This window comes from Rhipicephalus microplus, chromosome 6, assembly GCF_043290135.1.
Source record: "Rhipicephalus microplus isolate Deutch F79 chromosome 6, USDA_Rmic, whole genome shotgun sequence".
NCBI classification, from domain to species: domain Eukaryota; kingdom Metazoa; phylum Arthropoda; class Arachnida; order Ixodida; family Ixodidae; genus Rhipicephalus; species Rhipicephalus microplus.
The window spans coordinates 24961166-24986232 of record NC_134705.1 but is presented as its reverse complement, the minus strand read 5'-3'; positions in this window follow the sequence as shown (position 1 = coordinate 24986232).

Below are 25067 nucleotides of genomic sequence, written 5' to 3'. Positions count from 1 at the left end.
CAAGTCTGTAGACCCACGCATGAAAGAAGACGACAAGGTAGGGCATCTTCTCAAAGGGGTTGCTGAGGATGTCTACAATTTCCTCATCGGCAAGGACACCTTGGCGTCTGTAGCGGACGTAATACAACACTGCCGCACGTTTGAGACACTGAAGGCTAGGCGCATCACTCCCAAATTTGGTAGACTTGCCAACGTCACCACCGTTGCAAGTGTCGACGTCCCTCCAACATCCCCCTGTGATCTTGCCTCAATGATCAGGCAAATCGTACGCGAAGAACTTGGACGACGTGATGCTGTCAACCCGCCGAGAGCACCTGCTATCAACACCTCCCCGCCATACGACGCAATGTGTGCTGCCGTTGATGCCACGCTATATGATGTGCCCCAATCAAGAGCACCAGAGCCCCCAACCGACAACTTACATCATCGCCGTGGTTTCCAGAACGCCTCCCGCCAACCACCTACAATGGTGTCTTCGTGGGACGATCATGGGCACATGGCGCCTCGTGGAAGGTTTGGCGACGTGCGTGAGGCCCCTGTGTGCTATAACTGCGGTTTCCGTGGACATGTGGCTCGATTCTGTGGTCAAAGGCGTCGCCCCCAGCAACGCTACTACGAGGGACTATCACCTTCTTCTCGACAAAACCGCTGGCGCGGTGGTATGCGTTCAATGCGGGACGCGTACGTTGGGGACGGTTTCCAGCAAACGACCCACAGTGATACACATGTAGGACGCAATTTCCACCGGAATTTACGCAACAACTCACCTTCCTCCGTGCGAAGCTTGACGCCCCCCACAACACGCCGGTTCCGTTCCCCATCTCCTGGTCGACGCGTCACCTCCCCGCCTCCGGGAAACTAGGTGGTGCGGCCAATGGAGGTGAGGTCGCCGAACATTTGTCACTACATCCGCCTATGCCTCCACCCGTTTTTATGACTTAAAATAGGGTCCCCGTGCTTATTGATGGACTTCCTACGATGGCTTTGATAGATACTGGAGCAGCTGTTTCAGTGATGAGTCTTAACTTCAAATTGCGGCTAGGACATAAAGTGATGTTTCGCTGGGACAGTTGTGCATCATTTCGTGCAGTGAGCGGGGAGACATTGTGCCCGATCGGTGTGTGTGTTGTTAGTGTCACTTTGGGTGATAAGGTCTTCGAGACTGAATTCGCCGTCCTGACCAGCTCCACCCATGACATCATCTTGGGCATCGATTTTCTACGCGAGTGCGGGGCTACTGTAGATTGCGGTGCTGGCGAGATTATGCTATCGGCATTTACTGACGATCCTAGGTGCTGTCAAGGATCTATCACCGTCATTGAGGATGTTGTCTTGCCGCCCAACTCGATGAAGACCGTACGCGTTGACGCCTCTGCCTCGGACGCCGGAAAGTTTGATGTTCTTGTGGAGCCCATTCCTCTTAATTGCGCCAAGAAAAATGTGCTCATTCCACATTGTGTTCTGTCGATCAGTGATGGGCGATCGGCCTTATGGGTGTCGAACTATTCAAATGAACCTGTTATGCTACCCGGCGGAATGCGACTCGCCCGCTTCGAACAAAATGTGACTAGTTTCATTGCATCTTTAAGTGACGAGAGAGTAGATCCTATTTGTGCAACGTACCATACAGAAGCCAACTTTCTGAGTATGGTAAACAAGTCGCTAACATCAGAAAAACGTCAAGCTTTGGTCGAAGTCCTTGAGAAGCACGCTACTATATTTGACTTTGCGCAGAAAGAAGAGCAAATAAGTGTACCCGAGTGGCGTACTCGCCATGGGATTGACACAGGATCCGCTCACCCTATCCGGCAGAAACCATACCGTGTCTCATCTGCGGAGCGCAAGGTCATTACTCAACAGGTAGAAGAGATGTTAAAGAAAAGGGTTATTCAAGAGTCGTGTAGCCCTTGGGCTGCCCCTGTGATTCTTGTCCGAAAGAAGGATGGTACATGGCGATTCTGCGTGGATTACAGACGGCTCAACTCTGTTACTAAAAAGGATGTCTACCCGCTTCCCAGGATTGATGATGTCATCGATTGTTTACATTCGGCATCGTACTTCTCATCCGTGGATTTGAGATCTGGTTATTGGCAAATACCCATGCACCCGAATGACAAAGAGAAAACGGCCTTCATAACCCCAGATGGTCTATTTGAATTCAATGTAATGCCGTTTGGCCTATGCAACGCTCCAGCCACGTTTGAGCGCTTCATGGACTCTGTGTTACGTGGACTAAAGTGGGAAGTTTGTCTTTGCTACCTGGATGACATTATAATATTTGGCCGTACATTCGATGAACACAACCATCGTCTAGACATTGTTCTCACCTGCCTTGAGAGAGCTAAGCTCACCCTGAACTCTAAGAAGTGTCACTTTGGCAGCCGCGAGACTCTCGTTCTCGGTCACCTGGTGGACAAGCATGGCGTTCGACCCGACCCCCAGAAAGTCGCAGCAGTCAGCAGCTTCAAACAACCTCAGTCGGTACGAGAGTTGCGAAGCTTTTTGGGCCTATGCTCGTACTTCCGTCGCTTCGTGCCCAGGTTCGCCGACCTCGCTTACCCTTTGACGTCCCTACTCAACAAGAACGCTCCTTTTCGGTGGTCAGCGGAATGCGAGTCGTCTTTTTCGCAACTCAAGTTTGCTCTTACGTCAGGGCCCGTACTTCGCCATTATGACCCATCTGCTGCCACAGAAGTTCATACCGACGCCAGTGGTGTAGGTATTGGCGCCGTATTGGTCCAACGCCATGGAGCTGCTGAACACGTCGTTGCCTATGCCAGTCGCTGTTTAAGTAAGCCGGAGCGAAACTATACTGTCACAGAGCAGGAATGTCTCGCGGTCATATTCGCCGTGCACAAGTTTCGCCCTTATATCTATGGACGCCGATTCTCGATTGTCACGGACCACCATTCTTTATGTTGGCTCACTGGACTACGGGACCCATCTGGTCGTCTTGCTCGTTGGGCATTACGATTGCAAGAACACGACTTTGAAGTCTGCTACAAGAGCGGTCGTCATGCCGACGCTGATTGCCTTTCACGACTTCCCCTTCCGACAACCGAGTGTGACGCTGACAACTTTGATGAATATTTGGCTGTAGTGGATACTCCGTTCCCCGACCTAACACCTTTTCGAGCAGAGCAACGCAATGACAACAGTCTCGCTTCTTTCTTTATTTCCGGAACGAACGGTCAACGTGGTTTCGTCGTAAAGGATGGCGTTCTCTACAAAAAGAATTATTCCGGCGTAGGCCCTCGCCTACTTCTAGTTGTGCCTACAAGTCTTCGACAACACGTACTTAGAGCAATGCACGACGACCCAACATCTGGCCATATGGGTTTTTCTAGGACATTTTATCGCACGCAAGAACGCTTCTTCTGGCCGAAGATGCGTAAAAGTGTGACTGCATACGTTGCGATCTGTGAGCAATGTCAACGCCACAAGCGTCCTACAACTCCGCCAGCCGGACTACTTCATCCCATAGCACCCCCGAGTTCACCATTTGACGTCGTAGGTGTCGACCTGCTCGGCCCTTTTCCGCGATCAACGAACGGCAACCGATGGATTATTGTGGGCGTTGACCACCTCACACGTTACGCCGAAACTGCGGCGATTCCTGCGGCAACGGCCACTCAAGTTTCACAGTTCATGCTGTCACACGTTATATTACGCCATGGATCCCCCCGTGTCATCATCAGTGATCGCGGGCGGCAATTTGTTGCCGATGTAGTTGAAGACCTCCTTCGTCTTGCTTCGTGCCATTTTCGTCACACTACCCCGTATCACCCACAGGCTAATGGTTTGACGGAACGAACAAATAGGACTCTCGTCAACATGATTTCCATGTATGTTGATTCTGGACACAAAACATGGGACGCGATTTTGCCATTTATAACTTTCGCCTACAACACTGCACAGCACGAAACAACGAGATACAGTCCATTTTATCTGCTCTACGCACGCCAACCCCGCACAGCTCTTGACACTATTCTTCCTTTTTCCGAGACTGATCAACCTACTCTCGCCGAAACCATTTGCCGCGCAGAAGAGGCCCGGCGCATCGCCTGTCTTCGAACTTTCGTCTCACAGAAACGCTCCAAAAACCGTTACGACAGAAGTCACCGGCACGTATGGTTTGAGAAAGGGGATTTGGTGTGGCTTTGGACGCCGCTTCGCAAGCGCGGCCTCTGCCAAAAGTTTCTGGCCAACTACACCGGTCCGTTTGTTGTCTTGGAACGTCTAAGCGATGTCACGTACGTGATATCTCAGCTGTTGTCAACTGGCCGCCGCTCAAGCAAGACCAACGTCGTTCATGTTGCCCGTTTAAAACGCTATCATCATCGCAACGAAGCCTAACTCGCCGGTGGGCATCGTCTGCAAAGGGGGAATTGCTACGATACTGAGGATGCGCGTGGAAGAAAAAAAAAAACGAGGTTGGCACGAGCGGTGATCGGCCAGATCCCTGGACTCTCGCATTGATCATCTCCTGTAAATAAAGGCATCCGTCGCACCGTAACAATATCATGACAATGGCGTGATATGCATATAAAAAGGGTGACAAAAGTTTTCATAATAAAAACATGTAAAAATATTTGGCACTAGCACAAGTGCCTCATCAGCGCCCTTGTGTCGAAGGGCTGCGAGGCAAGTGCTTTTAAATGTAGTGCCTGCAGCAGCAACCTCTCTTGAGAGGTCACGCTACGCAATGCCTGAGTATATTACATGGTAAAAATCGACATCTCTTAAAAAATCTAGCAATCATTTATGGGTGAAAAGTGGTTCCCTACCGACAAACATTGCGGGGTTTAATGGTATATGTTGTCGGTAGGGTAATGGAAAGTGTTCTTAGAGTTTTTTTGGGCGTCTCTCGTAATCATGTAGTGGTTTTGGGACGTTAAACCGCACATATCAGAGTTTCTAATTGATTACATTGGATTAAAACGTGAAGAACTGTTAATGTCTCACCACATTTGTCACACAATGGTGGATCGCCACCGGACAAAAGATGTTTGTGTGTCGTGTATGTATGTCCTATCCTGAGTCTTGTTAGTGTTACCTCTGTTTGACGTGATTTTGATATTGGTGGCCAATGGCCAAGGTGTGGCTTGATAACGTGTAGCTTGTTTTGTGTGTGTCTATCCCACTTGCTCTGCCAGTAGTCCCTGAGCTTTCGTTTGAGAGACGGCTTAAGATCAAGGGGCGGGATCAATATGGGTGTAGTGTCACTGATTTCGTGGACGGATGCAGCAAGCTGATCCGCCATCACGTTGCCTTGAATCTCAAGGTGCCGTGGCACCCAGCACACTACAACATGTTGGTTGAGTGTGTAGAGTGTGCATAAAATGGAGTAAAGTGAGACGAGGACAAGGTTTTTTTTTGTTTTTTAAGACTGTGCAGAGCCGTTACCACACTGAGGGAGTCTGTATAAATTACTGCTTTTTGTATTTGTAATTGTTTGATGTGTTTAGCTGCCAAAAGTATCACATAAGCTTCCGCTGTGAAGATACTTGTGCCTGGATGTAGAGAGCCAGCATCCGAAAAGGAAGGGCCAACAGCAGCGTAGGAGACAGAGAACTTAGACTTGGAGGCATCTGTGAAGAACTCAGGACGTGTGTATTTGTGTTGAAAGTCCAGGAAGTGGTTTCGAATATGGGCAATAGGTGCATGTTTTGTAACTTCTAGGAAAGACACATCGCAGTCTATAATCTGCCACTGCCACGGTGGCGGGTATGCTACAGGAGCCATTAAACTGTGTTCAAGTCACACTCCAGTGTCCTCAGCAAGATCGTTCAGGCGAACTCAGAAGGGCTGCCTCATCGAAGGCCTGTTTTGAAACAGAATGGAGCTCGACAAATCAATAATAGTAGAGTATGGGGGGTGCTTCTTGTATGCTTTCACCTTAAGAAAATAAACAAAGGACATGTAAGTTCTCTGAAGATGAAGCGACCGCTCATTTGACTCAACGTAAAGGCTTTCTACAGGGCTGGTGCGAAAAGCACCCGTAGAAAGGCGGATGCCCAAATGGTGCACGGGGTCCAGCATCTCCAAAGCACTTTGAGTCGCAGACTGATAGACAACTGCCCCATAATCTAAGCGGGTGCGAATGAGGCTTCTATACAAATTCATGAGACATTGCCTGTAGACCTCACGTAGTTCGTGACAACACTTTTAAAACATTTTGTTTTTAAATACTTGATGTGCGGTACGAAGGTCAACTTGTTGTACAAGATTAGGCCTAAGGATTTATGCTCCGCATTTACAGACGGACGTTGACCGTTCAGTTCAATGTCGGTTTCTGAGTGCATGGCTCTCTTTCGGGAGAACAAGACACACGTGCTTTTTTGTGAGTTCAGTCGGAAACCGTTTTCTTCTGCCCATTTGGTGACCTTGTTTAAGCCTAACTGAACCTAACGCTCACACATTGCCAAGTTGCATGACTTGAAGCCAAGCTGAACGTCGTCGACATATGTACAATAGAACATGTTGCGGGGGATTGACAGGTGCAAGGAATTCATTTTGATAATAAAAAATGCACAACAAAGTACACCACCTTGCGGCACGTCTGTTTCTTGGACAAATGTTTGGGAGAGAACACTGCCCACACGGACACAGAATGTCCGATTGGACAAGTAACACTCGATTATGGAAAACATTCTACCGCGCACGCCTAGATGGGACAGGCCTCTTAAAATTCCAAAGCACCATGTTGTATCATAAGCCTTTTCGATATCGAGAAACACAGAGAGAAAATATTGTTTATGGATGAAAGCGTCTCTGATCTGTGCCTCGATACGAACAAGGTGGTCTGTGGTGGATCTACTCTCTCGAAACCCGCACTGAAATGGGTCTAGCAAATTGTTTGTTTCAAGGAAGTGTACAAGTCGGCAGTTTATCATTTTTTCGAAGACTTTGCAGAAGCAGCTTGTAAGGGCAATAGGCCTATAACTCGAAGCTAAAGAAGGGTCCTTGCCCTCTTTCAAAATGGGAATAATGATAGCCCCTTTCCAGGAGGTAGGGATAGTGCCAGAAAACCAAATAGCATTGTACAAACAAAGTAAGGTTTTTCGCGTTTCGATTGGTAGGTTTTTTAACATTTCATACATCATACGGTCAGAACCTGGTGCAGAAGTACTGCAGGAGTTTAGAGATGTTTGGAGCTCAGCTAGACTGAAAGCTTGGTTATATGCATCGTTTGTAGAGCAGTTGTGTTCGAGTTTCTGCTTTTCTATTCTTGTTCTGTATTTTTGGAAAGTGTGAGTATAGTGGGACGGGCTGGACACCCGTTCGAAGTGTGCACCGAGAAAGTTTGCCTGATCTTCCAAGGTATCATCCTGAGTGTTTACGAGTGGAAGTGTGTGTACTTGTTTTCCGGCTATCCTACCAACCATGTTCCAGACTTTAGCCTCCTGTGTGTATGAATTGATCTTTGACAAAAACTTCTGCCAGCTTTCTTTTCTGGCCTGCCGACGCGTTCTCCTGCCTTGAGACTTTATTTTCCTGAAGGAGTCGAGACTTTCGGCTGTCGGTGAGTTCCGAAGCAACCTCCACGCCTTATTCTGCTCCTTTCGTGCATTACGACTCTCAGTGTTCCACCATGAGACGTGTCGCTTGCCGGGCTGTCCAGATGTTTGTGGGGTGCATTTGGCTGCTGCGTTAATAAGGAGAGCTGGGAAGTACTGCACAGCTTCATCTATGCTTAGCCTACATATGTCAGTCCAACATAACTGAGCATTGTTATGAAACTGTTCCCAGTCGCCTTTGTGTATAAGCCATTTGGGAACTCGTGGAGGACTTTCGTATGATGTTTGTGTACTCAAAACGACAGCAAAATGGTCACTTCTGTAGGGATTATTTAGAACTTTCCATTGGAGTAATGGTACAAGTGAAGGAGATGCGATGCTGAGATCTATGGAAGAGTAGGTTTTGTTGGCAAGGTTATAATATTGTCACGTTACTCTCGACAAACCTCATAAAAATGGGCTCGTTTAGTCGACTACTCAAGCAGCGGCTCAGAGAGATCGTCTTTGTCTTCTTTCATTCTTGGATCTCACCCAAGCAAACCATGTGGCAATAGTCCCCCCCCCCTTGAAAGCATCGACTCGATGCTCGTAAATAAAAAAAATGACGGTATACACACGCAGATATAAAGAACCAAAAGAGGGAGAGTGTCACTACTCGCAGCGCAAATGAGGAAGTTTCGCCAACGCTTCCGCCGAGCGCAAAAAGAAAAGGCAGAAAAACACAGGAGAACACAAACAGCAGCAGCAACTCAATGTCACGGCATGTCGTAGCACGTGAAACCACAAGGGCTACTGTGTGAAGTAGGGCTTCAGCCGAACGACATGCATGGTTTCGGGCCGAAGCTGTCGACGAGAAGACGCTGCGCCGTCCGGAAATACCTCGTAGGTAAGATCTGTGATTCGTCTAAGAACCTTGTACGGTCCAAAATAATGGCTTAGGAGTTTTTCGGATAAGCTTGGTCGCCGGACAGGGATCCAAACCAACACTCGGTCCCCAGGGTGGTAGGTGACATTTCGATGGCGGAGGTTGTAACGTCGTGCGTCTGCATCTTGTTGGTGACTGGTGTTTATGCGAGCTAGCTGATGTGCTTCTTCGGCGTATTGAGTGTATTGCTCAGCATCTTGAGCAAGTTCATTGCTTTGGTCGCACGGAAGCATAGCATCGAGCATAGTTCGCACGTTGCGTCCGTAAACAAGTCGGAAAGGCGGAAATCGCGTTGTTTCTTGCGTTGCCGTATTATAGGCAAACGTGATGTATGGAAGAATTTTGTCCCAGGTTTTATGTTGTACGTCCACGTACATTGACAGCATGGCCGCTATGGTCTTGTTAGGCCTCTCTGTCAGTCCAATGGATTGCGGATGATAAGCCGTTGTTTTTCGATGACTTGTGCAGCTCAGTTTAAAAATGTCCTCCATCATTCGTGCTGTAAACGACGTCCCTCTGTCCGTAATCACGCATGACGGGGCACCATGCCGTAGGACGATTTGGTGCACAAAGAACTGCGCGACTTCAGAGGCCGTGCCACGAGGTAACGCTTTTGTTTCAGCATAACGCGTAAGATAATCTGCCGCAACTATAATCCATTTGTTGCCAGAGGACGACAAAGGAAAGGGTCCGAGAAGGTCCATTCCCACGAAGTCAAACGGTGTCCGTGGTGGTGCGATCGGCTGGAGCAGGCCCGCGGGTCTCACAGGCGGAGTCTTGCGGCGCTGGCCCTCACGGCAGCCTTTCACATATCGATGTACACTAGTTGATAGTCGCGGCCAGTAATACTGTTGGCGTACTCGGGCGAGAGTTCGCGAATAGCCCAAATGTCCTGACGTGGGCTCGTCGTGGCACGCCAGGAGGATCTCATCACGCATGTCGTTAGGAACAACGAGTAGGAAGGCTTTGTCGCTACCACGGGCGTTTTTCTTGTAAACAATGCCTCTTCTTAGACAAAAAGAGGACAGTTCGCGAGCAATGTGTTGAGGGACCTGAGAGAGGTGCGGCCTTCCAGGGAATCAATGACTGGGCATAATTCATCGTCTGCCCGCTGCTTTGACATAAATTCGGAGTCACTAACTGCTCCGAGAAAGGCATCTTCATCTTCGGAGCCCCTGACAGCGTTCCCCACAAGTGCTCGAGAAAGCGCGTCGGCGTCTTCGTGTTTGCGCCCTGACCTGTACACAATCGTAATATCAAACTCCTGCAAACGCAAACTCCACCGTGCGAGACGGCCGGATGGATCTCTGAGATTTGCCAGCCAGCAGAGCGATTGGTGGTCAGTCACCACTTTGAAGGGACGACCGTACAGGTAAGGCCGAAATTTGGTCGTCGCCCACACGACTGCGAGGCATTTTTTTTCTGACGTAGAATAGTTGGTCTCAGCTCGAGAAAGACTACGACTGGCGTGAGCTATCACATGCTCAACGCTGCCGTGTCGTTGTACAAGGACAGCGCCAAGTCCGACGTTGCTGGCATCTGTATGAATTTCTGTAGCAGCGTCCTCATCAAAATTGGCAAGAACAGAGGCTGTTTGCATTCTCTGTCGTAACTCTGTGAACGCTGTATCTTGTTCTGCGCCCCAAGTAAAGGGTACGTTGTCTCGGGTGAGTCACGTAAGAGGTTCAGCTATCTTAGAGAAGTTGGCGATAAATCGGCGATAATACGCGCACAAGCCGAGGAAACGGCGTACTGCTCTTTTATCTGATGGGACAGGGAAGGTGGCGACAGCAGCAGTTTTGTCTGGATCAGGTCGCACTCCATCTGCACTAATGACATCTCCCACAAATTTCAGCTCTTCATAGCCGAAATGGCATTTTTGGGGTTTCAGCGTAAGTTCAGCTGTGCGAACGGCTTCCAGAACCTTTCTCAGACGCTTCAGATGTTCTTCAAAGCTCTCGGAAAAGACGACCACATCATCGAGGTAGACAAGGCAGCTTTGCCACTTCAAGCTAGCGAGAACTGTGTCCATCATCCTCTGAAAAGTGGCTGGTGCAGAACAGAGGCCGAAGAGAAGAACTCGGAATTCGTAAAGTCTGTCTGGAGTCACAAACGCGGTTTTTCTCGATCTCGTTCATCCACTTCAATTTGCCAATAGCCACTCTTTAGATCGATGGACGAAAAATACGTCGCACGTCGTAACCTGTAGAGGGAGTCGTCGACCCGTGGAAGCGGGTAGACGTCCTTTTTTGTGAGGCTATTAAGCTTCCTGTAGTCAATACAGAATCGCAGCGTTTCGTCTTTTTTCTTTACTAGAACGACTGGCGAGGACCAAGCACTGCTGGATGGTTGAATAATCCCGTCATCGAGCATCTCTTTTACTTGTGTCTGAATAGCCTCGCGTTCTTTGGCAGAAACGCGATAAGGCTGCAGCGAGATGGGGCGGACGTCATCGTCGGTAATAATTCGACGCTTCGTGAGGTGTGTTTGACGGACTTTAGAAGAAGAGGTGAAGCAAGATCTAAACTCCCTTAAAAGGTCGTGAAGTGCAGCCTTTCTCTCGTCTGACAGCGTCGAATTAATGTCGATGTGGTCTAGAAATTCCTCATCGTTATGCGTTTCCTCGGACGCGAATCACTCCGTGACGTCGGCAACAGGTTCTCCATAAGCTAGGGTGGTTCCACGGAAAAGATGCCGGTGCTCGTAATTGAAGTTCGTAGCTAGTATCGTTGACTGTCCGTCACGGACGCGCACAACACTTCGGGCGGCGCATACACCTTGGAGCAGCAGAAGTGAAAAGTTGCTTTCAGCCACCACGTCGCCGTCTTGGAAGTCTTCACAAGTGACTTCGATGGGAACAGTTGCTCGAGGTGGCAGCGTCACACTGTCGTCAGCAACACGTAGCGCAAGTCTACGGCAGTTATCAGCGTCTCTCACACATGTCCCGTTTATTCGGGAGGCAATCGCCGGGCTAATTCCAAGGGTCGAAGTATCGGCCCCCCCGAACCGCACCACGAAAGCGTGGACAATTTAGAAGTGGTCCCTTTTGGCGCGCCAGCGGACGCCGGCTGTGGTCCAAAGAACAAGTCAGAGCCGAGAGTTGATAAACAGAACAAAAATTATATTCTCAAAATTGGCAGATCGAAAACAATACCCAAGAATGCACACTCCAAAATAGTTGCATACAATATTGTCACCAATCAAACAGTGTACTACACAGAACAATTAGCCCCACTCGAACAACGGACACAGACAACAATACACACTACAATGCAGTCGCATGCATTGAACAACCAAGACACTCAAAGACTAAAGGGATAGAAAACCTATTCAGTCCAAAGTTCTTGGAACCAAAGTCTAGATGATACTCTTCCGAGAATCACTCACTCAAAGTCCAGCGTTGTTGTCGTTCCGCTGCGCCCTGAAGTTTCTCTTCCAGGAAACCTCGCGTCTTCAATTGGCCACTTTCCAAACTTCAACGTCTTCGCCGGAACACGTCGGCTTCACACCCGCAGCTGTTGCCACGGGTCTTTGCTCGATAGCGGTAAACACACGCTCTTGCCTGTAGCCCGAGCCTTCACCCCTCAGGTGGAAATCCTCTTCATCTCCGGCTTCGTCCCTACGGACCAAAACCTTCGCCGACTACACGGCGGAATCCCTACGCGCTCTGGCGTTAACTTCCGTCTCCTCCTGATTTCTCGTCTCGGCCGCTCGATTAAATACCTTCCGCGCCACCTTCCAGAAAGTTATCCTCATTTCGTCGGCGCGATGCGCAACGAAGGCCGGGGAGAGGTGCGAGACGGTTCGACTGCCCTCCGCGTCGGATGACTCATCTCGGCGTGGCCACGCCTCCTTCGTTCTAGAAAAATCGTGGGCTTGCTCGGCCGCCGTTGTGGGGTGAGGAGGTTCGTCGATGAAGCCACGCTTCTGCGGGGAGAGCGCGCGCCCGGGGAGCCTTGGCCGTTTGTTTTCTTTTTCTTTCCTTTTTTTTCTTTTGACTTCGCGGCATTTCTCCCGCCCGTTATCGCAAGAATTTGGCGTCATGCCCTCTTTTAGCGCTCGTTCTGTGACACTGCCCCCCACTTTAAGAATATTATCTCATAATATTCAAAACCCCACAGACGAGCGCGAACAGTCACCACACACTCTCACAGACTGTAACACCATCAGTCGCTCATGACACTTCACATTCACAATAGATCACTTAATACAATTGTACATTGTAATTCAATTAAACAACACGTGAAGACACAACCACAAGCACATGAGTACAACACTCCACCACACATTCCCAACAATACAAATGTACAAAGTTCTCTCATTACAACAATGGTACAATACTATACATCACATCACAGCACAACACTTCGACACTTGTGACACAGGATACCACAACATCAACACAACATATGGCACTCAACACTGCCAACCACATTCTGCTTTGACCTCAGCACTTATCCTGCGTACTTCGAGCAGCGCTTGCGCCCCCTTTTGCGGTGCTCGCTCGATCTCTTCTTGTGCTTCCACGTTCTTTTTCGGAAAGCCCTTTCCAACGACGATATCTGAGGCGTTGTCTCAGCCATCGTTGTCTCTTCCGACGCCGTTAACGCGTCATTACATTCGACGGGTCCTGGCTGTTTATTTACCCGCTTGATCATGCCTCTACATTTTGCCCGGCTGGCCAACTCCGTCTCCTTTACACTGTCAGTCGGTTGAGGTCGTGCCGACGTAAGTCCGGTTGCTCGGCCCGTGAACTTATTCGACACGATCGTCTTCTCATTCGCTGTCTCTTGCGCCGCAGCTTCCCCTTGGGCTCTAGTGAGATCCGTCACGGGATGCTCCTCCATTGTATCTCGCGGCCGCTGGGTTGGCGAGGGCTCTATCTTCGGGTCTTCTCCCAAACATTCTGGATCACTTGGCCCTCGCGCCCCGTCGATGTTTCCGATGACAAGGTCATACAGGGGGGTCGTCATGCATAAAGCAGTAACCTTCCCGCTGAAGTACGGGGTTTCAACCTCAATTTCTGCTTCGGGAAGCACCCGAACCGTACGGTCAATTAGGCAAACCGGTTTCGTTCTGCCTGTCAACTCACTTTCCCGTACCAAATTTCTCCGCAAGATAACAGTGGAACTGCCGGTATCTCTTAACACCGTAATCTTTTTGCCCGCAACTTTTCCAGGCAGCGTTGGCATTTTTTTCGTAACACCGGTTGGCTGTTTTGACATTACAGCACCCACAATAGGAATTTTCTCCCCATTTTTCAATTCTACGAATCCGTCGGTGACGGCATTATTATCGGATTTCGGTGCCACCTGCACACAGGATACCTGGTGAGTTTGACTCACTCCGTTCCAACAAGCGTCTGCTTTGTGCCCAGTCTGACCACACTTAAAACATTTTACAACCGTAGGGCTCGTAAAGATCGTTCGGCAGTTTTTCGCGCGATGACCCACTCGGTTGCACAGAAAACATCGCGGAATGCTCTCTGGTGCACGCTTCTTTTCTTCGGGAGCCAATTTCTTCGAATCATCGGGACAATCCTTCTTGACCTTGCCCAAATTAGTGCCACCTTGCGCTTCCAAGAATTGATCAGCCAATTCCAGCATGTCTTCAAGTGAGTCAGCCTTCCTCTCTTTTAAGTACAGTGACAGGCTTGGGTGGCAACTAGTAAGAAATTGTTCTCTAATTAGGAGCTCTCTAAGTTCATCGTACTCCTGCGCTGTCCCTGAAAGTTCAATCCATCTGTCGAAATAATGGCAAAGTCGGGCGGCATACTGCGTAGCCGTCTCACCATCAGCTGGCTTTCCTGTCCGAAATCTGTCCCGGAATCCTTCTACAGTAAACCTAAATCGCTTCAGCAAAGCAGCTTTCACCTTTGCATAGTTGGCTTCATCGGTTGGCGTCAGCCTACCGTACACACTGAGCGCTTCACCACTGAAGCAAGTACTCAAAGCAGTTGCCCATTGATGTTCGGGCCAATTCTGGCTCTTCGCAATTGTCTCGAATCGGTGAAGGTACGCGTCAAGGTCGTCCTTCCTTTCATCAAACGCCACGAGCAGCTTGCTTGGGTTCAAGCGGAAGCCATGATCTTCCCGTTCGCTGCTTTCAACTCTAGGTTGGACGGGAGTTTCACTTCGCTGTTGCAGACGGAGTCGCTCGAGTTCTATCTCGTGCTGTCGCTGCCGTTCCCTTTCCTCTCTTTCTTCTTTCGCCCTCTCAGCTGCCAGTCTTTCTCTCTCCAGCTCCAACTTCAATTTCTGCTCTCTTTCTTCTCTCGCCCTTTCGGCTGCCAACTTTTCTCTCTCCAACTCAGCTGCTTTTTCTTCCTTGGCCCTCTCTGCTGCCAACCTCTCTCTCTCCAACTCAGCTTCTTTTTCCGCTTTGGCTCTTTCGACCGCCAACCTCTCTCGTTCCAACTCAGCCGCTTTTTCTTCCTTGGCTCTCTCAGCTGCCAACCTATCTCTCTCCACCGCCTTTTTCTCCTTCTGGCTTACCCACTTCCGTAGTTCGGCGCCAGAAAGACCCATCTTCTCACCAAGAGCTACTAACTTTTCGAGATCCATTGTGTCTCGCAAATAAAACCTTGCTGCGTGTAAAAGTATCTGCCTAAATCGGTCTATCGGAACACTCCCCTGCACTCGTTAACGAGAATACTGAACAACACACAAAATCGTTCCGATAGCACTATCAACAACTGGAGGCTCTTTCTTACTACTTTGGACACACTGTGCACCAAAAGGTCCTGTCGCGGACGCCAGATTAATTGTCACACATGTCCCGTTTATTAGGGAGGCAATCGCCGGGCTAATTCCAAGGGTCGAAGTATCGGCCCCCCCCCCGAACCGCACCACGAAAGCGTGGACAATTAAGAAGTGGTCCTTTTTGGCGCGCCAGCGGACGCCGGCTGTGGTCCAAAGAACAAGTCAGAGCCGAGAGTTGATAAACAGAACAAAAATTATATTCTCAAAATTGGCAGATCGAAAACAATACCCAAGAATGCACACTCCACAATAGTTGCATACAATATTGTCACCAATCAAACAGTGTACTACACACAACAATTAGCCCCACTCGAACAACGGACACAGACAACAATACACACTACAATGCAGTCGCATGCATTGAACAACCAAGACACTCAAAGACTAAAGGGATAGAAAACCTATTCAGTCCAAAGTTCTTGGAACCAAAGTCTAGATGATACTCTTCCGAGAATCACTCACTCAAAGTCCAGCGTTGTTGTCGTTCCGCTGCGCCCTGAAGTTTCTCTTCCAGGAAACCTCGCGTCTTCAATTGGCCACTCTCCAAACTTCAACGTCTTCGCCGGAACACGTCAGCTTCACACCCGCAGCTGTTGCCACGGGTCTTCGCTCGATAGCGGTAAACACACGCTCTTGCCTGTAGCCCGAGCCTTCACCCCTCATGTGGAAATCCTCTTCATCTCCGGCTTCGTCCCTACGGACCAAAACCTTCGCCGACTACACGGCGGAATCCCTACGCGCTCTGGCGTTAACTTCCGTCTCCTCCTGATTTCTCGTCTCGGCCGCTCGATTAAATACCTTCCGCGCCACCTTCCAGAAAGTTCTCCTCATTTCGTCGGCGCGATGCGCAACGAAGGCTGGGGAGAGGTGCGAGACGGTTCGACTGCCCTCCGCGTCGGATGACTCATCTCGGCGTGGCCACGCCTCCTTCGTTCTAGAAAAATCGCGGGCTTGCTCGGCCGCCGTTGTGGGGTGAGGAGGTTCGTCGATGAAGCCACGCTTCTGCGGGGAGAGCGCGCGCCCGGGGAGCCTTGGCCGTTTGTTTTCTTTTTCTTTCCTTTTTTTTCTTTTGACTTCGCGGCGTTTCTCCCGCCCGTTATCGCAAGAATTTGGCGTCACGCCCTTTTTTAGCGCTCGTTCTGTGACAGCGTCTCGATCTGTTGCGCCTTGAGCCGAGAAGGTCACGATGCGCTCACGGAGATTTATGATGGCACCGTATTCCCGAAGAAAGTCCATGCCGATTATCAGCTGACGCGAACAGTCGGGAAGAATGAGGCAGCTGAGCACAAACGTTGAAGCACGAATTTTCACTCTTGCGGTACAGCAACCCAGCGGTGTTACAACGTGTCCTCCAGCTGTTCGAATTCGCGTTTCATTCCACGGCGTGATCACTTTCCTGAGATCTTTCGCTAGCCTACCGCTGATGATCGAATAGTCTGCACCAGTGTCTACCAATGCACTGACCTGAAAGTCAACCAGCACAGGTATGTCGAGTGACACGCGGTCACTAAGTTCGGATGCAGATGTCGGCGTTTCTTCGGCACTGCGATTATTCTCTGACGAAATGCCTTCGGCGTTGCGTGCAAGCATCGATGGGAGGTCTTCCGCACTTTGAGTCCCAGCGACCTTGCCCCCGAAGGCCGCTGCCTTCAGTTTTCCCGACCAGGGCTCGGGGAGCGTTCCCGTGCCGTCACCCCAAAACGTGGCCCAGTGGCTGCTGGTCTCCTCGGAGATGGTGACCGCGATTGCCGTCGTGTAAAGGGTGCACACTGTTGCGCGAGATCCTCTTCGATATCCCTTGGCCTTTGACCAATTCGGGGACGAGGGGAATTGACGGAAAATCCACGCAGTCCAAGTTACCGGTATTCGCGGTAAATGTGACCAGCCTCACTGCAATGATAGCAGAGGGGTCGTCTGTCTGGCGTACGCCAGAGATCAGACTTGCGCGTCGGTGTACGGCGACTATCGATGTCCAAATCAGCGTGCGCTGACTGAATCGCGACTGACGGCATCATTGTCTGGATCGGGACGTATGGCATTGTCTGGATCGGGACGTGCGGCACTGTCTGGATCGGGACGTGCGGCACTGGCTGGATCGGGACTCCTTGACCCGAAAGAGGAGTGGCAGATCGCAAGGTTTCCGCGTACGTACGACGGCGACTGTCAGTAGACACAGGAGCCGTTTCCGGATCAACCGACGTGGACGGAAAACGATGAGCGTGCAGCACCTGCTGGACCTCGTCGCGGATGACACTGGTGATAGAACCAACATCGATTTGCCTTGTCCCGTACATCTGTTCCATTTCTTCCCAGACGACAGATCGAATGATCTCGCGAATCCATTCGGGGCTCTTGCTCCCAGAGGTGGCGAAAATTTCGGGAGTTGAGGCAGCATTCACTTGACGGTCAAACTGAGTAGACCGTTGGTGCAGTACTCGCTCCATTGTTGCCGCTTCAGTAAGGAACTCAGAAACACTTTTGGGGGGACTACGCACCAAACCAGCAAAAAGTTGTTCCTTCACACCACGCATGAGGTGGCGCAACTTTTTTTTCTTCTGCCAAAGCAGGATCCGCTCGCTTGAAAAGCCGTGTCATGTCCTCGACGTACATCGAGACGGTCTCGTTTGGCATCTGGATGCGTGATTGTAGTGCACGCTCCGCCCGTTCGCGGCGGTCGGGACTCCTGTAGGTCTCCAGGAGGCGACACTTGAACTCGCGCCAAGATGTCAGAACATCATCCCTGTTCAAAAACCACGTCTTGGCACCGTCTTTTAGGCACGTTTACACGTTCCGGAGCTTCGCGGCATCATCCCAGTAATTGATCGCTGCGACACGTTCGAACTCACTCAGCCAGTCGTCAACATCTTCATGCTGCTCTCCGTGAAAGGGGCTAGGCATGAGCGGGTTCTGGACGGTGCAGTAGATCGGCGTGGAAGGTGTCGGAGCTTGCATGGGATCTTGTTTTGAAGTCATAGTCGCTGCGTCAGTGGTTGGTGTCTCAGGCGGTAGGCCTCGTTGGCGGCGGCTTACTCTATGAACAGGATTGTCCACGGGTGCAGGGCTTGTGTTCCGGCTGCTGGACGGGGTCTTGGGCATCGGGTGGATTGCGAGACGTTGTACCCAGAAACTCCACCAGTCTTGTCACGTTACTCTCGACAAACTTGATAAAAATGGGCTCGTTTAGTCGACTACTCAAGCAGCGGCTCAGAGAGATCGTCTTTGTCTTCTTTCACTCTTCGATCTCACCCAAGCAAACCATGTGGCAATATTCTGCCTCTTTCCTATTCAACAGACAGGCACCGGAGGAAAAAAAATTGTCCAATGAGACGACCTCGTGCGTCGCAGCAAGAATCACCCCATAGACTGCTATGAGCATTCAGGTCACCAAGGACCGGATAAGGTTCGGGTAGTTGATCTATTAAGGACTCTAATTCTCGTTTTCCAAGACGGTGGTGTGGGGGTATGTAAAGAGAGCAGATGGTGACGAGCTTGTTGAAAAGTACTGCTCGAACAGCCACTGCTTCTAGTGTTGTTTGTAGTCGTAAATGTGTGCATGCTACTTTTTGATTAACAATAATGGCTACACCGCCGGATGATGCCGCAGCATCATCTCTGTCCTTTCGGAAGAGAACATACCGACGCCAAAAATTCGTGTTTTTAGATTTTAAATGAGTTTCCTGTACACAGAGCACTTTCGGCGAATGTTTGCAAAAGAGCTCTTGAACATCATCGAGGTTTCTAAGCAGTCCTCTGAAGTTCCAATGTATTATTTGTGTTGCCATATTTGAGGTAACGTAGTGCTGTGTCTAAGAAAAAAATGAGTGTGTCTGATTCTTAAGCTAAACCTTAAGACTCAAAGAACAGGGCCGTTGCCGGGCCCCGTTATAGGCTTTTTATTTTTTTGGCGCGCTCCAGGGAGCTACGCCGATCTTTCGGCACCAGCGGTGAAGTGGTGTCCATTGCCTCCTCAGAGGCACTGCGTGTCCGCATTTGCGAGCTGATGTTTTGGGCTTGAGGCCTCGCCTGGTGAGACGAGGCCTTCATATCGGCCAACCCTGGGGTCTCCTTCACCTCAAACCTTCGGTCCTCTCGGGCTAGAGGTCGCAGGGACCTCCTTTGGTGCCAGGATACCCTGGCTCCTGGAAGAGCTTGTAGCAGGCCGTGGGTGTCGCCGTGGGGATAAGTGGCAGGGCAGCCTTGGCTGTTCCCACCGTGGGTGGGGGCATTGGCAACCGCCTGGCACACTGTGCCTGGCATGGGCAGTTGCCGCAGGCCGTTGTAGTGCTGCCCCCTGCTGCACTACATCGGCGAACGATGGTTTGTGAAAAGACCAGATACTTGTTGACGGGCTTCTCGGAAAGTAATGTTTTGTGTGATTTTGATTGTAACAATTTCTTTTTCCTTTTTCCATGTTGGACAGGTTCGGGATTATGCGGGATGGGCACCATCGAAGTTTGCGCAGTGGGCCCCATCCTCCACCTTACACTCGTCTGTGGCGTGTCCTGTGGTGGCACACTTTCCGCAGGTGAGTTGGCCGTGGCAACCCTGAGAGCGGTGACCAAAACGCTGGCATTTGAAGCAACATCGTGGGTTGGGAATGTAGGGTCTCACATTCAACTTCAAGTATCTTGTTTCGAGATGTTCAGACAGGGTACTGGTGCAAAATTTCACAATTATGTGTTTTGTTGGAATTTCCTTCTTGTCACGCCTAATTTTGATTCTTTGTACTTGTGTCACCTGCTGGTCCTTCCAGCCCTCGAGCAGCTCACCTTCAGTCAGGCCAAGCAAGTCTTGATCAGATACAACGCCTCGGGAAGTGTTGAGTGAGCGGTGTGGTGTAATTGAGGTAGGAATGTTTCCAAACAATTCTAGTTTTGAGAGGTTTTCATAGTGGCTCTGACTTTTTACCTCGAGGAGGAGATCCCCACTGGCCATTTTTGTAGCCTGGTAACCTGGTCCAAGTGTAGTGATGAGGCATTTGGAAACATTGAAAGGCGAAATAGTTCTGGCGTTCTTTTCGACAGTTTCACAGTGGACTACATGGTAGCGCGGAAAGGTTTCTTTCGGTTTGCTGAAATAATTATAAAAGTCTTCGGTGCACCCTCTCTTCGAGAGAGGACGATCGTGCAATGAAGGGAGAGAAGCAAAAGCCATAAACTGAATATGAGTTCGGCAGCCACGCCAGCCGCCCACCATGGAGCCCAACGCGGGGACGTGACAAGTCCTAAATTTATATGAGGCATGTCAACATCAGCTGTACACAGCCGCTATAACCAAATATATTGTGCCCAAGGCAGAGCACATACACAAGATTAACCCTTGCTGCCAGAAAAAATCTAAAGTAATTGGAGAGGCTCTGCGAGGTGAGGTGGCAGATCTGAAAGTGAAAACTGAAAGCCTTTTAGGGGAGTTGAGCCGTTTTTTAGAATTGGATATTCACATTAACGAGCTTAATTTTAAAACTGCAAGATTAAACCACATCGACAACGCTATAAGATCTTTTTCTACTTCGGTGGAATCCCAGAAGCGCAAACTTGTCGACCTTGAAGACCGAAGCAGACGGTCGAATTTGCTGGTTTTTGGAATAACTGAAGACCGTAACGAAACAGAAGACGGTCTTAAGCGAAAAGTCAATAGGAAAACATTTCAACAAAAACTGCGACTTAAGTGCGAATCCGTAGGTCGAATCCACAGGCTTTGCGTATATTTGCGAATCCGTGGCTTTGCGTATATTTAAACGCAAAGCCAAGCGCTTGCGAAAAAAACGTACAGCGCCTCACCAACTGGCCAAAATTCGTACTACCCTTTACAATGCTATTACTCGTGCCATAGATTTCTACTTTAACACTACTTTACCGAACTTCCTAAGAGAGGAACCACCTAAATTCTGGAACTTTATTAGACAGTGCAATGAAAACATAACTGAAATTTCAGTCGACGGCTCTAAATTGACTAATCCTCGAGCAATCGTGAATCACCTCAATTTCTTTTTCCATAGCGTATTTTCGCAGTCCTAGTTGAAACAGAGTATTTCAGTAGCTTCATACCCTGATGTCAATATTGTTTTGCACAATGGTGTCTTAAATATGTTACTTCTATTAAAAACCAAATCGACGCCAGGGCTCGATTGCATTCCGAACGCATTTCTCCGTCTTTATGCTGAAACTTTGATGAAATTTCTTGTACTTATTTTTGAATCTTCCCTTCATGCGCCCACGCTACCTTCTGATTTTAAAATAGCCCGTATCGTACCTATTCCCAAAAAAGGCGACCCACACTTAATTCCCAGCTACAGACCCATATCTATGTTATCATCCGCCTGTAAGTTACTTGAACACGTTGTTGCTACGTTCATTACACAATTTTTAGATACCCATCGAATCCTTTCTCCATTTCAACACGGGTTTCGCAAGGGATTCTCGACCGTCACTCAACTACTTACAGTTGTTCACCACGCTTCTTCAGTTCTTGATAAGGGGGGACAGGTTGACCTCATACTCTTAGATTTTAGTAAGGCCTTCGATCGCGTATCGCACGACAAACTAATCAATAAATTAGTTCAAATCGGGCTTCCAGCGTTCATCGTCTCTTGGCTAACTGCCTATTTAAGTAACCATAGACAGTACGTCGACATTAATGGAAGCACTTCTGACGCTCTCCCTGTTACGTCTGGCGTACCACAGGGAAGTGTGGTAGGCCCTTTACTTTTCCTTATTTTTTGTAATGATATTGTTAACGTTATAAACAGTCCGGTCTAAATACGTCTTTTTGCAGATGACTGTATACTTTTTAATGAAATTAATAGCATCGAGGACCAACTTGCGTTAAACTCGGCGTTAGAAAACGTTGCTTCTTGGAGTTAAACTACTAACATGCAATTAAACCATGACAAAACAGTTTACCTCCGAATGACTAGAAAGAAACACCCCCTTAAGTTCTCTTATTGTACTTGTGACCAACCGCTTAAGCAAGTAGATGAACACAAATATCTTGGCGTAACATTAACCAGTGCCTTAAGTTGGAACTCTCACATTACTAACATATGCGCTGCCGCTTTCCGTAAACCTTGTGTATTATGACACAAACTGAAAACCGCTCCCTCTGAGGTTAAATACTTAGCATATACTTCTATAATTAGACCGAAACTTGAATATACCTGCGTTATTTGGGATCCTCACACTAAAACCAATATCGACTGCCTCGAAAGAATTCAAAGGCCTGGGCCGTCCGCTTTATTTATGGTATGTACGGTCCGACAGACTCCGTTTCTGCCCTGATGGAAAGAAATGGTATCCCAACATTAGAATCACGACGTAAATCATTCAGGCTAAAATTACTGTACCAATTAGTTAACCGGAAGCTCTTATTTGATCACAGCCCGTACATTAGTCGCCTGGAAACACGGCGCGGTCGTCATTCACACTCCCTTGCCTTAACTCCGTATTTCTCCAAAACTCATCTCTTCAAATTTTCGTTTTTCCCGCGCACAATCTGTGGGTGGAACAATTTACCGTTTGCCGCCCTGCTGTCGACAGATTCTATTGACGCACATGTTTTCCTGAGGATGTAAAAATGTTTTGCTGTTTTTTTTATCCACTGATCCTTTTCGTTGATTGCTTACTTTCAGTGCCACGTTGTTTCCCTTTGCGATTCACGCAAATGCGATTCTCGCAATCCCACTTAAATCATTGCTGTTATGATAAGCTTGGTTGTAATATTGTTGTATGTGTGTGATGATTGGATTATTGTATGCTGTGTGATGCTTGGCTTGATTGCCTCACTGCCTGTACCATTCCTGCTTGGGCTCCATGCCTGTAGTATCTTGTAAATGAATAAATTACATTTGACTGATGAAGAGCCACGGGGCAAACACAAGAGTGCAACTGCAAAGTGTGCATTAATCAAGCATATGCAGCTGACACACCGTCGAAATAAATTTTTAGATTGTAAGATACCATAAATAAGATCGAGGTAATAGACACCATAGCGTGTCTTATGCACTGCAGCTGCACGCATTCACTGCAGATTTTGTCCTTTTGTATACAGTCGTGCAAACTCTGCAATGCATCGCGAATACGGCACGTTTTAGAAAACCTTTCCTCTGTGTTCTTCCGTACGCAGCCTGGCCCCTCCACAAAACATGCAAGACATAACATTAGAAAAATGTAATAGCTAGAACACCAAAGCCGTATTTTTTTTTCTTTCTCGGGATGAACTCACTCATTATATTTCTTGCGTTAAAGAACCGACATGGTTGAGCTAATGAGCTTTGCCTATTTTGACACATGTTTGGCTCAGGCCCTTCGGCAGCTCACCAGGCATATATTTAAGTAATTTGATAACCTAATTGCACGAATCAATGGCGAAGCCAGCAATACCTCTTCGGGGGGGGGGGGGGCTCAACCATGAAAAACAATCTTATAATGTATGTGCTGTATTTGTATTTCGTATGTTTCTGATTTTATACGACACTTTATGCATGCTTGCGTGCGTGCGCGTTTCTCAGAGCACGAGCCTCTGCTTGATTCCCTAAAGCTGGGTGTGGTTGATCATTGGTACTGTGAGCTGCATAGACACTGCATATCGAAGCTATGTTTCACGCGTTGTAGCAACAAATGCACACTTATTGAGCCCATTGCATTGTGTTTTGTTGTTCCTAAACTGTCTCTAATAGTGATCTGACCTGAGCAGGGGGGAAAATGAACAAAACAAGAAAAAGGAGAACTTACCTTCTCGTAGATACAGACGATCATCTAACGAAAGTGTGCTTCGCCGTATATTTCGGCTAGGGTAGCAAAGATTCACCGGAGAGGAAGCCGCTCAGGAGTATTGTGAATGCAGCGCATAGAAAGTTTGCTATTACGTTTCGTCTCAGCTTGTTTGTCAAGCTTTCGCGCCACGGTTGAAATTGTGTGGTGTGCAAGCTTTATCAAAGCACTAGAAAGCACTGGCATCCGCAGTAAGTCTTGGAGCACTCGCACGACGAGTATACGCACGCCCAAAGGCAGGTAATCTACTGGCTCATGCACGAAACACAACACACCACGGCACTGGTGAGCGCTCCGCTTGACACCACGCCCGATTGCCCCGGCGCCACAGTAGCCGTTGTCAAACCGTTACAGACAGCTCTGTAGTGAACGTGCACCGCCACTGTTGAAATGACGAGGCGGTGGCAGCCAAATTGATCGATAAACAGGGTGAAAGCGAGACGAGCTCCGCCATGGACGCGATGTTGGCACAGAAACTACACTCGAGGGACGATTCAAGAAAGCTCGATCGCTACCTTGACAATCTCGAGTAAACGCTCGAGATTTTCTAAAGTGAAGGAATTGTTTCAAGTTAAGGGCGGTTTGTGAATGGGAAAACGCCACACAAGGAGCGTTTGGGGTGAAGGGCTGAGTCGAGGAGCGTTTGTGAATACGGGGTAAGTCTGCGCAAAGACTGTTTGAACCACGGATTAGTTTTATCACACGTAATCGTTATCAATGGCACGGGTTTTTCTATTAGGGCTGAAATTGCATTTTTGAAAAGATTCCAGTTTTCCTCAACTGAGCGACTGTAAAAAAAAGGCAGTAGCCCATTGTCAAGGAAAGACTCAAGTTTCCTGTTAATGGCTTCATAATCGTCTTTATTATAATCTCGAATTTTCTTATTCGGTTCCTGCAAAAGGTGGCGAGATAGAAAGGTCAACTTGCAGCAGTTTATGGTCACTAAAGCCATTCAAATTGTTTATGTGGTCTATAGATTCAGATGCAGTTGTAAGAACGAGGTCAAGTGTATTTGAACTACGAGTTGAGTGAGTAACAACCTGAGCCAAATCAAAGTCTAAAGTTAGGTTAATAGAGTCAGTTAAGTACTTAC